The sequence below is a fragment of the Pinus tabuliformis genome, chromosome 8, assembly GCF_031772625.1.
Source record: "Pinus tabuliformis cultivar Carrire ecotype Pingquan chromosome 8, CPIR1, whole genome shotgun sequence".
Lineage (NCBI taxonomy): Eukaryota > Viridiplantae > Streptophyta > Pinopsida > Pinales > Pinaceae > Pinus > Pinus tabuliformis.
This window is the reverse complement of record NC_142294.1, coordinates 364,859,939-364,874,991: the sequence shown is the minus strand read 5'-3', so window position 1 is coordinate 364,874,991 and position 15,053 is coordinate 364,859,939.

The window sequence follows — 15,053 nt, the reverse complement described above, 5'->3', positions numbered from 1 at the left end:
AAGGGTACAGAATCCTCTTGCATCATTAAATCATGTATTTCAGCTGCCTCACCTTCATCTGTAATCTGACCTTGAATTGTGTTTGGTGGCTGCAAATCTGGTTCTGTATCCAAAATGATTTCATCAATCATTTCAGGGGAAGATTTCTTATTAATGACCTGCTCAAAAATTTCACCATCTGTCTCATCTTCAACATTAAAACTGAGAGATTGTTGATTTCCTACAAGCTTTTCATTTGAAGATTTACTATGCAATTTACCCTGCAAAAACTGAAATGATTCAAAACAGAGAGGTAAGGAATCTTCTTGTATCGTTTGATCATATAAGCCAGCTTCTATGTCTTCATGTGCAACCTGACTATTAATGGCATTTGGGGGCTGGAACTCTGAATATAAGAAGTCTGGAACAAAGTTTTCATCTCCCTCAAGGGGATACAAATCAAGATTTGTCGATAACTAATGTTTGATTGCATGGAAATTATCTTTGATGAACTGACATGAATCAAAGCACAAAGGCAAAGATCCTTCACTTACCTCAAAATCTGCTGCACTTTCCTCATCGTTTCCATAGCTGATATGCCTCGGTTGATCACTGTACTCGAGCTGCTGTAAGCGAACTTCCTCATCCCATAAACTGGCTGCTGATTTGTCTGCAAGATTAGCTTTTGTTTGGAGAGCATAATCATCATCATCATACTGATCAAACTAAGGCAAATCGTTAGTATAAAACATGTCATCAAGCATACATGTCATATCAACAGGTCTTTCTTCTCCAATATGATCTACAAAACAATCCTTATGACTACTGAGATAAGAAACAAAATGTTTTGGATCAGCCACTTGTTCATGAACGCCATTTTCATCTTTTTCAGTCATTTTTCTCACCATCTCTTCTACTGCACTCACAAAAATGTCAAGCTTTTCCTCTGAAGGTGTAGTTTTCTCTAGATCCACATTTTTCATCTCTTCTTCTTTCAACCTTGCCCTTCTGATCAGCAAATGAGCCTCTACATTTACTGCATTGTTCTGCATCTCTTCAAGTGTTGCGACATTCTTCTCTCTCAGCTGAAACTCCATTTATGGATCAAAGGCACCTTGGTAGTGCAAGGGAGAAGATCCAGGAGGGGGTCTTATATCAACCGGCATTGAGTAATAAACTTGATTAAATCTGGCTGAAAACTGTTGTATTGTCTCCCCTGGCAGTCTTTTCAGTTGATTATACTCTTCTACGATAAGGAAAATGTTCTGTCCGATCCTCCATCTGTCAAGAAAAAATTTGATGAACTGCTGTAAATCTCTAATGCTCACATCCAGTAGGGCTTTGAACCAACTCTTGACTTTGCCTTGCAAAGAAAGAGCGAAAAGCCTTATACTGACGTCTTCTTCATCAATTTCAAAAAGGTCTAGAAAAGTCTCAACATTTTGCACATGTTGCTCAACATTGACTTTCTTACATTCACCATCAAATCTTGGCAAGTATAGATCATAATTTTTGGGGAAAGCATGAAGAATAGAAGGTAAAACAAGAGGTTTATACCTATCTGGGATTATAACAGCTGTAGGGATATGTACAAGAACTATGGGATCAGTTTTGTTTTCTTTAGGCTCATCACTTTGCAGAGAATCATCATAAGATGTAGGAAAAGTAAGGAGGCCAGGATCCAAGGGAAACTCACTATTTACAATTTTTGAATAGATTGAGTGAAGATTTTGATCACCTTTATCATACAACAAGTTCTGAAAAACTTTTAGGGCAGCTTCAAGAACAACGAAGAAGTAATTTACAAGAAAGAAGAGTAGAACCTGAATACCATTCCACTTTGGATACCCGAACTTTGTGTAAGATCCTTCCATTTTCACAGAGAAAGAGTTAGTCCTCCAGTGGAGTCACCATGAAGCACCGATTGCTGGGTTCTTCAGTGAATGGAGTCGCCAGGTGAATGATTTCAGCCTTATTATGTCTGATCGTTGTTCACCGTCAACAATCAGCTCTGAACTTGAGATATGTACTGGGGCAAAACAATCTTCAAGCAAACCAATTTCCTCCCCAGTGGAGTCACCACTATGTTAGCACCTAAATCTGCTTTAGGCTGAAGAAGGCGAAAATCAGGGTAACCACAAACCACACTCAGTCTCGTAGCTAGCCTTACGAGAGCAGGAGAGGGCTCTCTCTGAGTCACACTCAGTAAATAGATGAACGAAAAGGACTGAGATGACTTTCTAACGAACAATTTGTCTTAGGCTAGTAAGTGAAAATGAATATAAAGAGTGATTTTTATGAATGAATTTGTATCTGGGATGTTATGGGACCTCTGGACCTCAATGAACAGAGAACTTAAAGCCTTAAGTCTAAGAGCTGTTATTTTATGATCATTTAAGTTACCTAGATATGTAAGATTCCTCAAATAATATACAATATCTGAATACCAACTATGATGCTCCAGTTTGTCCAGAATGGAGTTAGTGATATGGCATAGGAGATTAATCCTTTTCAACAGAATAATGAACACTATACATGAAGTTTTCCTCTAGGTAGAGCAATAAAATTGAATTCTACCTAATCTCATTCAAAGAATTTCACTAGAAATGAATATGAAATGGACTATGAAACATAACAAGATACATATGAAACATAAGAGACACACTTGCTACACTCACAACCACATGAATCTCATGAAATAGAGCTGCTGCCTCTCATTATTTCTTTGTCAAAAATACATAGTCGAGAAACAAATTTTCTTTCCCATAGTCTCCCAGAAGTTACAAACCAATCAAACAAAAATTGCCTTTGCAAATGGTTTGCATACAATATATAGAATGTGCCATGAAGAGATAGAATGCCCAAGGGTCACAAAATGAAGGTGGAGAGCCAAAACTCAGCTACAGGTGCTGGTCCACAAACATGACAAATGGCTTGGGTGACCCTTTGCCTTCCTTTGACACTTTTATAACTGACCATATGGAGTGAAAATATTTATAAAACCGTCGTGCTCCTCCTCCTGTGCGTCATGCTCTTTTCCAGGTGACTTTTGGAGGCCTTCCCGATGTCCAAATTGAGCACAGAATAGCTTGTTGGAAAGGTATTTGAGTCTAAGTTCCAATACCACTTGAATTTTGCAATTTGGAGTTCATTTTCGCAATCAAAAATCAAATATCCCAAGACTGATCAAACTGTGCCAAATGAGGCTGCCTCAAGGAAGAGTGCTGTTGCGGTCAACTTTGGAATGCCTTCCTCAATCTCAAATTAAGTCCATGATAGCTCATTGGAAAGCCTATCTTGTATAATTTCCAGCCCAACCAGAATTTTTTAATTTGGAGTTCATTTTCCCTGTCAAAAATCAAATCTCCCAAGACTGGTCGAACTGTGCCAAATGAGGTTGTCTAAAGGCCAAGTGTTGTTATAGTCAACTTTTGAATGCCTTCCTCAACTCCAAATTGAGCTCAGGATAGCTCATTGGAAAGATATTTATGTATAGTTATCATTTGACTCATCAAAAAAGTCATTTGGACCACCAAGCTAGGAGAAAATTTGATTTTCCCGAGGTCGCTCCAGAGGTGCATCAATTCTCCTGAGACAATTGTATTTCTGACATTTCTTCAAAACCATGACACCTGTGTAAAAATTGAAGGATTTTTTTCTTCCTTGGTCTGTTATGGACAAAAACCTCTCTCATTTTTCCCGATCGCATCTTTTATTGGTCAAAAAAATTATTTGATTGAAACATATCCCAATATGTGGGACTAGAGATTTGCCGAAATGAAGTGAAATGAAGGGGATAGGGAGCTTCTAAATTCTTGAGGAAATTTTGGGAAGTGTGGAGGGATGTTAGGAAGTAGGGAAAGTGGAATCTCAGAAATTTAGTGAGGGGAAGGGGTCCAAAAAGGAAAAACACAGGCCCAATCATAGAAAATTGCCCGTTTGTAGCAAGAAACTAGGTTTTGTGCGAAAATGAGGAATTTGGGGGATACCAGTGATGGGAAGTGTTTGATAAGGTACTTTAGGGATAGGGGAAGGTGTATGAACATTAGGATACTAGTTTTGTCGATGATTTGACTGCCCAAGAGAAATTTCCTTCAAAACCCTAGGAGAGGGAAATGACCTTACCTAGGTGCAACTAAAGCATGAACAAAGTGTAAAATGACCCAGTGGGACTTGACATGATAATGAAAACTCTATGAATGATGGTACACTCAGCTGAATGGTGACATGGACCGACACTTGGACAACTTTGACAAGGGTAAAATCAAACCCTAGACCTAATGCCTAGTGACCAAATTTTGCTTGAAGACTCACTGAGATGACAAAATTTGACCTTGACACCTTAAAATCACTTTGTGAGAGCATGTTTGATCACTGGAGGAAGGCTTCAAAGACTGACACTAACATAATACATCCACATTTTCATTCAAATATGACAGGATCATTCACCAGGTATTTCGTGTTCTTTGGTAAAGAGAACGATGATGTAGAGCAACATTGGTATCTATGCAAAGGCATTTGGAGGGCTCGCCATGCATCGGATGATGTAAAATTAATTGAATTCCAAACCACTCTAAGAGAAAGAGCATTGAGATGGTTCATAAAGTGGTCAGAACTACACCTGAATCAAACTGTAGATGATGCTAAGAGGGAATTTGTGCAGGAATTTAAGCTTCCTCAAACCAATCAACAGGGGCTGTCTGAACTATGGGAGATAAAACATCAGGAAGGAGAGACCGCATGGGAGCTGATGCAAAGATTCAAGGATGTGATTGGTAAATTGAGCTACCTGATAGACCCATATCATTAAGGGGACTAGTTCATTAAGGAATTATTACTCCTTACCTGAATACCACTGACTCAACAAAAAATTTACACGCTACAAGACGGTTTGGAGCAAGTGACTTAGATTGAGGCCATGGCAGGATATCCACGTGAGTATCAGGAGTGAGAAACACCTTATAATTCATCCATATTAGGTCTACAACATCAAATTGTGAACCTAATAGAGAAGTTGAGGGATCTGCAACTGGCACGACCGATTCGACCAAATGTATGTTGTACTATTTTTTTAGTGGAAGGTCATGTTTCTACGGAATGCCCAAAGTTGTGGGGCCTAAACACTACACTTATACTGGTGGGACCGTATGGATCTACACCCACTGTAGGGGTTGTGAAGATAGGGACACAATGATTGTACATGGGGCGCAACCAATTTTATGCATTCCCAAATAACTAGAATTTAACACATACTCAGTACTGCGAGATATGCACAGAATATGGGAATCCCCCTCATCTTTTTCCGATACTACAAAAATACTCTAATGTTCCAAACAACACCTTTTGTGAATTATGTGCTTCAAAAACTCATCATAATGATTAGTGTAGGGCACTAGATTCCACGGCTGACTAGTTGGACCGATTGACTTTTCAAATCAATAAGACTCCTCGAGGAGGAGGAGGAGGAGGAACAAGGCGAGGTAGGATAGGAGGCAGAGGCCTAGTTCGTTGTTATAATTGTGATCAAGAAGGGAATGTTGAAAAATATTTCCCACTACCTAGAATACCATGGTGCTCTCAGTGCAAGGTCAACACACATGCAAGAAAGGATTGTCTAGAGTTGATTGCTAGATGGGAGGAACACAACTGCCAATGGGGCAGGAACTTAATGAATGAGGAACCGAGGTTTCCATAGAAAAATCCCCTCTCAAATATCAATATAGTCACCCGTGGAGCCAAAAATATTGGAGTTGACATAGGAGCCACTGAACAACCCAAGATTATAAGACCGACTTCCCCAAAGTACTCATATGATCCTGAACAACATAAGCAGTATTACAAGGAAGCCACACAAACTTTAAACAAATTAACACTAGGCAGAGGGCCATAGGAGGAGCAACTAGGATCTCTTAAAGCTAAGATCCTAGAACCAACACAATCTAATGCTCGACCCATAGAAGAGTGGTTCATATTATTTCTACAAATTGTGAATGATGATTAGATGTTGGGACAGTTGCGGAAAAGTCTACAAGGCACTCTAGGAGGGTGTGAAGGAACAAGAAGAGAATGGAAAGGGAGTTCCAGATTGATGCTTAGATTGCAGGTTTCCAAATTAAGGACACTATGTTGGATCTAGACTCAGATGTCAACATTTTTCCAAGAAAGACTTGGGAATCCCTGGAGATGCCTAATCTGATGTTTTCACCAATCCAATTGTGTATGAAAAAACAATATTATATCCTCCTAGTTAGATGGATGGAAGACATGGAAGTTGATATAGAGGGGGTGAAGACTTATGCAGACTCTGAAGTGATAGACATGTTGGGAGACAAGGACCCCTACCCAACATTACTTGGGATAGACTGGGATTTTGAGAACTATGCCATAATTGATTTAAAGAAGGAACTGATGACTTTTGAAGTAGAAGGGTTTTGAGTGATCCAACTCATATGCCCTTATTAAGGACCAAGATTCATGGAATCGACAAATGACAGGGAAGAACCATAATTGTTGGATCAACTATATAAATTAAAAACATGAAGAAGGGAGGATTACATTAACCCAACGATAGAAGGGTGCATCAAATGGTGGAGAATTTTAGAGTTTGAAGGTCAACTCAGAGGCCGCTTGGGATGATCGGTAGTAGGGTGGATACAAAATAAACACTAGGTGTTGCACTACAATCCATTGGATCAACACTGAGGTATGATAATTCCCTATTTTCAATGGTACATATTCAATAAATTCTTTTATCAATAGAGTTGATGCAACTGTTCTTGAATAAAAAAAAGTGCCTCTACTAAATGTCGAATTAGAAGCAACACTGAAAAGGTGGTGGAGACTTCACCACGACCATCTTAGAGAATGGGAGAAGATATAAAAACAGTGGAAGTCATATTTTGACAAGCATGGGAGTACCCTCAAATTTTGTGAAGTACAAGAGGGACTTTGACCCTCAGAAACATTTATGAGAATGTGAGAATAGATGGAATAAGGAAGGAGTTCCAAAGGAGTTGTGGGTGCATGGTTTTATACACAACCGAGGGACCTTTCCAAAAGCATGGTATGTAAAGTAAGAAACAAGGAAATAGACTAGAGATTGGGATTGCTTGGATGATCAGTTTTTTAGCAGCTTTTCCATCTCAGACAACAAAAAAAGGCTGACCGAGGGATTGGAGGCTGTCAAGTGAGTTATTCTTACAACAAAAAACTAATTGAGGGATGCATAAATAATAGCACTCTAGAGCATATATATGAGTCCAAATATCATGAGGTCGTAGCTTGTGGGAAGGTGGATAGAGAATCAGATGAAGATGATCTGGAGGAATTCCGCCATCTTGTATTCAATGAAATTGAGGGGGAATAGGACATCAAGGATGGGCTCGTGATTGATGCTCCACACCTACTGCCCTTGAAGTTGCATAAACATAACATCGAGACCAATGACAAGCTGAAGTTAGCCTCGATTGGATATTATTGGGACATACATACTACAAGAGAGATCTTTGATCTCTTGAAATAATACGAAGATTTGTTCCTCTCGTCTGTTGCGGAGTTGAAGGGGATTAAAGGGTATTTAGGGGAAATGAATATCATGCTTAAACCAGATGAAAAAATAGTAAAGCGTCGACCATGCCAAATGAACTCGAGAGTTAAGGAGAAAGTGAAAAAAGAGATAGATAAGATGTTAGCAACAGGGCTTATATTCCCAATTGATGAAGCAGAATGCGGAAGCCCGATCGTTAAACAAAATAAGAATGGTGCTACAAAAATAAGGGTTTTTGTGGACTACTATAATCTAAACAATGTTAGTGTTCATGATCCTTTTTCCACTCTATTCAGTGATGGAGTTTTAGACAATGTGGCATGGAATGAAGGCTTTTATTTTATAAATAGATTCTCCAATTATCACCAAGTCAGGATTGTAGAGGAGGGTAAGAATAAAACCACATTTACCACAGAATGGGGGTCCTATTCATATCATGTTATGTCATTCAGACTCAATAATCTTATAAGTTTATATGGATGGTTGGACAATTTATAGTTTGCTGAAGAAACACTCCAATTTGCTTAGAATCATGTTTGATCGATGTAGACAATTGCAGATCTCATTAAACTTGAAGAAGTGCATATTTGTAGTCCCCTTTGGAATGCTCTTGGGCCATATAGTATGCAAGGAAGGAGTGTGTGTAGACCCCGCTAAGGTTGTGGAAATCATGAACATGGATCCACCCACAAGTGTAAAACAACTCAGGTCCACCTTGGGCCACACAGGGTACTACAGGAGGTTCATCCACAACTATGCCTCAATTACTGCACCAATGGAGAAGTTGTTAAAGAAGGTTGAATGGTTCACGTGGTCAGAAGAATGTGATGCTACACCTAAGTTCAAGTGGTCAGAAGTATATTCACTTCAAAAGTTCTGACATTGCCTGTTGGGAGGTCCATTCAAGTTTTCCATTGATCATTCTGCTTTGAAGTATTTAGCGAACAAACCCATACTTGAAGGTAGAATTTACAGATGCCTTCTATTATTCCAAGAATTTACATTTGAAGTAATTGTTAAGCCCGACCAACTGAATGTGGGGCCCAATCACTTCTCACAGCTAAGGTCAGGTTAAAGCAGAGGATCCCTTAATGATCAACTATTGGACGCTGATCTATTTTGAATTTAAGCGGTACCAAACTACTTGGAGGATATAACAACATTTATATATATAGGTAAAACAACAAAGGAATACACAACAACACAATTGAGGCATATGGTTGTCCGGGTTGTATATTATCAATTGATTGCGGGGCATCTATACAAATTGGACCTTGATCAAGTGTTGCGTAGATTTATCCTCAACCACGAGAGACAGGATGTATTATGGGAGTGTCATTCAGGGGTTGTGGGAGGCCATGTTGGGGGAAAGGCCACCATAAGGAAAGTACTGCAGGCAGGGCTTTGGTGGCCCACGGTTTTCAAGGATGCGAAGGAATATGCTAGAAGGTGTGATGTTTTCCAATGGGTTGGGAGACCATCACACCAAGATGAACAACCCTTGAAACTAGTACATGCACTACAAATATTTGAGAAATGGGTAATCGACTTTATAAGAACTATAAATCCACTCACACACCACCCCCACACCAAATATAGCATCACCTCCATAGAGTACCTTACTAGATGGGAAGAGGCCACACCGTTTAAGGATTGTACTGCGGATATTGTTGCCATATTTATTCTTGAGAACATCATTGCCAGATTTTGGTTTCCCTAGAGTCTCACTAGTGATCAGGGGACCCAATTCATAAATTAAACAATTTCCTCAATACTTCATAACTTCATGATATAACACTATAGGATCAACCCGTATCACCCTCAATAAAATGGAATGGTGGAGGCTTTCAATAAGATCTTGGAAAGGGGCTTGACCAATATATGCTCAGCCAACAGGGTTGATCGGGATAAGTGGGTTCCAATGACTCTGTGGGCCTCTCGCAAAAATTTTAAATGCTTACACAAATATATGCCTTTCCAGCAAGTATATGGATGGGAGGTTGTGGTACCCACCAAATTCGCTATTCCCAGCCTTTTCGTTGCACAAGTCACTCATATGATGAAGGAAGAGTCAATTCTGAAGAGGTTGAAGGAACTTTTAAAACTGGATGAGGCTAGGTTTATGGATTACTTCCATCAAATGGTTGAAAAACAGAGGTAGAAGGCATTGCATGACAGACACATTAAGCGGAAACATTCACGATAGGAGGGCATGTTCTGCTATATGATAAAAAATTCTTGGTTTCCAAGGAAGCTACAAATGCATTGTTTAGGACATATTTTTGTTGCATAAGTGAAGGAATTAGGTGTAGTAAATCTTGTACAATTATATGGTGTTCTACTTCTAGGATGGGTGAATGGCGCACAGCTAAAACCCTTCCAGGGATCAAACAATTACACTACAAATTGATACATCTTTGAAAGAAGATCATAGATAGGATTAGGTAGCGTAAGTTACTTCTTTGTCATGTATTAACTATGTTTGTTATTTGATTTGAGCTTGTTCTAGAATAAATCTCTCACCATGTCTCTTCCAGTTGCGGAGATACTTTCACCCCACCACAATTGCTTGTGGTTAGGGAAGAGCCACATGTGTTAAGTGGAATTTCCATAATAATTAGGCAATAATTTCTAGTGTTAGCTCAAATTTTTGTTAAATATTTCCCATAACACCCATAATAAATTCCTAAGCATCTCCCATCATGATACCATAATTACCCATCAACTTCACCTTTTATTTTCTAGTTTTTCGTCATCCGAGTTAGGTCCAGCTCAACGAATGACATTGTTAACATGATTGAGAATGCATAGGGAAATTTGTTGTAGTAATTAGTTAGGAGGTTTAGTAAAAAACTTTGTGTCGATATTTAATACTTAATCTGAATGGTGATGATAGGTTTCTCAGAGCCCAGAGCCAAGGTGGTAGAGTTACCAAGTTTAAAGTCTGTTCGTAATTCCTATTGTGTCAAGAACAAGTTCGAGCCCCCTGTGATTTGTGTATATCAGCATCATTATAGCACAATGATAAAGGTTGTGATTTCTGTCCCAAAGGTTGAATTCAATGAAAGAATCATAAAGTTAGAACCTCTATACGGTAAATATGATAAGGTAGTGCTCGTCGACAATGACCTCTCAGACTCCTTCCAATTTGTAGCACTAAAGCGTGAGGTCTACACTGAACTAGTGATCAAGGCTGATGGAAGTCAATCCATCAAGGTAACAGATGATTTCAGGGGGATTCAATGGTCGACATTGCTGAAACTGAGGAGTTTTCTCGTGTTTGGGATAATAGGAGCAACCATGCAGTGTACCGAGCTTCTTATTATTCGGATGCATGGAGGATCATTGTGGCTTGATAAGAAGTACCCAATACATGCAGTGGACCTTCATAGTCTCAAAGGCCTATCTGCTATTGTTATAGACATTTTTGTGCCTTACAGCATGAAGCATGAAATGTCCATAATCTAAGGGATCCAAAGTCCCTAAACATGTTGTTCCTACCCCTAGAGGAACAAGGTCAGCAAACCACAGCACTAAATATCAGTTCTCCACCTGAAAACACTAAAAAACAAGGCAATTCTGGATCATGTCAACAGCTCCACTGAGCATCTACGCTAAATGTCAACTGCTCCACTGTCTACCTGCGCTGAATGTCAACTGCAAGGAAGGCTACCTGCGCTGGGCGAGTTGGGACATGTGGCACAGTCATTCCTCAAGGTGTCAATGCCCAGGAAGCTTCCAAAATGACACTTGGATCAAAGAATTCGACTGGTGATGAGTAAGAGGGTCTAGATCTCCAAGTGGAAGCAAGAACCTCCAAGTGGACTCAAGAACTGAAGAATAACTAAAGTGGGAGAGGACACTAGTCAGCTTCATGCCAGCTTCAAGCTGACTCATCCTTTCTCGAAAACTCCTATATATAGAGCTCTCTCATGAGGTCTAGGGGGAGTGGAATCTTGTGAGTGTAAGGAAGTGCTGTTGGTTTGAATATAGAACTATTGGGTGATTTGCTTTGAAGGAGGTGAAGAGGAGATTTCTTTCTGCTGGGAGGTGATGCTGGATTGGGCCTCTTATGGTTGTATCACTTCCTGAACTTTACTTCTTCCATTAATAAAGCATTTGAGGTTCTTCTATATGCATGTGTCTCAATGGTGTATTGTTATACTTGTATATTTGATTTATTCTAATCCTTGAATCAATTATGAATGTATGCTTCTTGTAGTTTCCCTCTCTTGCCATTTTGCAGGATCTTGGTGTAGCTGGGCCAGTGAAAGAGCAAGGAGCTGGGAGCAAGCAGCAAGGAGAGAAGATTGGATCAATCATTAGCGAAAGACATCGGTTAGTGGATCTCTTTCTCCCCTCTTTTACATCTCATAAAGAAGTAATCTCAAATAGCTTTGCTTTGATTGTTGCTGAGGTACTATCACCCTTAGAGTGGGATAGGGTCATTCCGTATTGGATACTTTTCCCAAAAACAAATTGGCGACTCCGCTGGGGAACATATCTTGTTGGTTGTTTGTGTTTTTGCTATTCATTTCATAAACACAGGGAGTACCGAATCGAACTGCATTTGGAGCTTTCAAATGCAAAGTAGAGGGCAACTACTCTAGCTCAGTTTCTGAGCAAGTTTATGATTTGAAGAGCTGATCCACAAAGACTCTGAACAGCTCTTAGTGATAGCTTTTCATCCTCCTTTTCATCCTTTAGTGTGTACTTGATTGATAGCTTCTGATTTGGCCAAAAACTGTGAATTTTTGAGCAATCTGTGACCCGGAAACTGAGAAAAACGAAAGTTTATCTCTTCAGTGTAGGCACTGTGAAGGCAGTCTGCATTTCAGCGCAGATCCCGAAGGGGCTACCTGCGCTGAATGTCAAACTGATAGTGTACCACCTGTGCTGAACTAGTTTTGCCTTGTGCTACTGGGGTTCCCTGCTGTTTATTGCCCTGTTTTCATCCTTGTTTTTGCAGCCTGTTATCAGTCAATGTACCTATCTGAAACCAACTTTCCTTGCCACTATTCCGCCTCGGTTGTATAAAGAAATTGTATTTGTTCTTTGTGTATTTCTTACATCATTTGCAATTTCCCATAACGAAAGTGAACTAGTCTTGTTGTGGCCTCTTAGATCTAGACCTGTGATAAAGTGTTGTTTTGATCTTCAGAGTTAGTTTGTTTGCTGTTCATAGCTGATTGAGCTTTTACTTTCGTCATATGGTTTGAATTTATATATTTCTAGTGTCGAAACAAGTAAATCTTAAGGTGTCTTTTGATTTTGGACAAGCTTGTTTTCTTTCACTTGAATTGAATTCAAAGTTATACAACAACTTTCTTTTTGTATTACATCAACATTAAGAAAGAGAAAAGAAATACCTGCGTTGTGCATGTGCATTTTGACAGTTTGCATGTTGATTTAGGAAAAAGTGCATTAGTGTGTGCTCTATGATCTGTGTGAAAAGATGATGTCTTTCTTTTCCCTCAGTAGTTAAGATTTTCAAAGTTGAAAGATTGAAAAGCTTGCTTATCATCTTAGACTGCATTTAGGAGTGTTATCATACATCTCGTGGTGATCCATAAAGGCAAACTGCTAAACAAGATCAACCTTAAAATAAATTGAATTTACATAACAACGCATTGAAACATAACGCAAACACATAGAGGTCTAAGCTAGAGACATGTTCCGGCGTTGTTAAACGTGATATCTTAGCGTTGAGTGGTTGGGTGATTCCTCCATGGTGAAGCGATAAGTATCAATACGGACTTGTGCTCCCACGTACCGTCGCGTATATATTGGGAGACCCCTATAGGAACAAAGCCTTTATCCATAGGAAGCCGTGTCGGTCGCCCTACTGATCGCAATGCATTGAACACAGCATTCACGAAGATCGACCACTCGTACCGTAAAACGTATTCTGTGGTTTTGCGAAAAGTTTGGCACACCCTCTGCCTAGAACTCTAGAGTAGTTTCTTTTGGCCTTTTTCAAACTCTATAACTGAAAAAGTCCATCCGAGCATTTGTCACTTCGGGCTTGTTAAAACATCGAAGGAGTCTAGAGTCATCTTTAGCTTTTTCTCGACTCTTAAAAAGTGAAAAAGCAAGTTGTGTCTAAAGCGTCGTTATAAAATTTATTTTAAACGGAACATAATCACCTCCTATTCCTGCGTTGATCTGTAGGTTGAGAACATGGAACGCCCCAACCAAGGAATTCCACATGATGGAAATCCTAGTCCTTTCTCCTCTTGGGGAGAAGTTGGTGCGCCCCACATGGCCACATTGTCGCTTCCAGGACTGACAATTGGCCTGCCAATTTGGCTATTCTCAACCAATGTAGTTCAGAACACCATGGTTCCTGAACAGTCGAGTCAACAGTTAGATCAGTCTAGAGCTGCCCACCAGCCTTCTACTTCCTATAACTCTTCCTCCATTCCTTCATCTTCGCAAGGTAGAGCCAGCAAAAGCCAAGCTCCCATGGAGAAGAAGGAGAAGAAGAAAAGAGAGAAGAAGAAGAAGGAGCCTAAGGCGACTGGGGGCAGGCAAAAGACATTTGACAAAAATCCACACACAGCACAGACCGGGCCTAAATCGCCATGTGTCATATGTAGAGGAGACCACTTCCATAGAGATTGTCCCTGTATTCCCCGGATACTAAGGGACTGGTCCCCTCGTTTGCACAATTCGGGAGCATCAACCTCTGATAGCCATGTTGAATGCTTACCATCAAACAGCGAAAGTGAAGGTTCAAGACAAAGAGGGGGAGCAAGATCCCCCTGCAGACTGTGTGAAGGCGATCACGCCATCCACCGTTGTCCCTTCTTAGATGAAGCGAAGAGAGTTTTGGAAGATCGCCCGGTTTCACCATTGAGACTTCCTCCTAGATACAAAAAACTTGTGCCAAGTCCTTTGTTGGTTGAAAATACAGCTGGCCCGCTCAAGTGGTCAGCTGAAGCGTCAGTCATTGAAAATGAACCTACTGAATCCAGACCAAACGAAAGTCTAAAGGTCGAAACTACAGTTGACCCGGTTCTGCCTTCAGAGGTTTCATCTTCAAATGACACCGTCAATGAAGATTCATCTTCAAATGACACCCTCACTGAAGAGAATAAGGATGACACCATCCAGATTCTTTTCATCAACACCGACTCTGATGAGCATCAGGGCAATGCGTCCATTCCTTTATCACAGGAAGGAACATCGTCAGGTTCATATCCGGCCGTGTATTTGGTCCCACCACCAAGCAACCTGGTTGTGTCCTTTGATTGGAACCAACTAGGCAGACCCCGGTTGCCAGCCAGTATACCATTCAGAATCATACTCCAAATTTACAGAATGGTAATGGCTGGCACTATCATTGATGAAGGGGCATCTGTGAGTATCCTTTCCTCTGTTGCTTGGAAAGCACTGGGTTCCCCGGCGCTTTTGCCTGAGATAAGAAATCTCTCGGATTTCGATAAAAGAACCAGTCGACCATTAGGGATCCTCCCCAATGTACCTGTTACATTGAAAGGGAAGACCATTCAAATGAACGTGATGG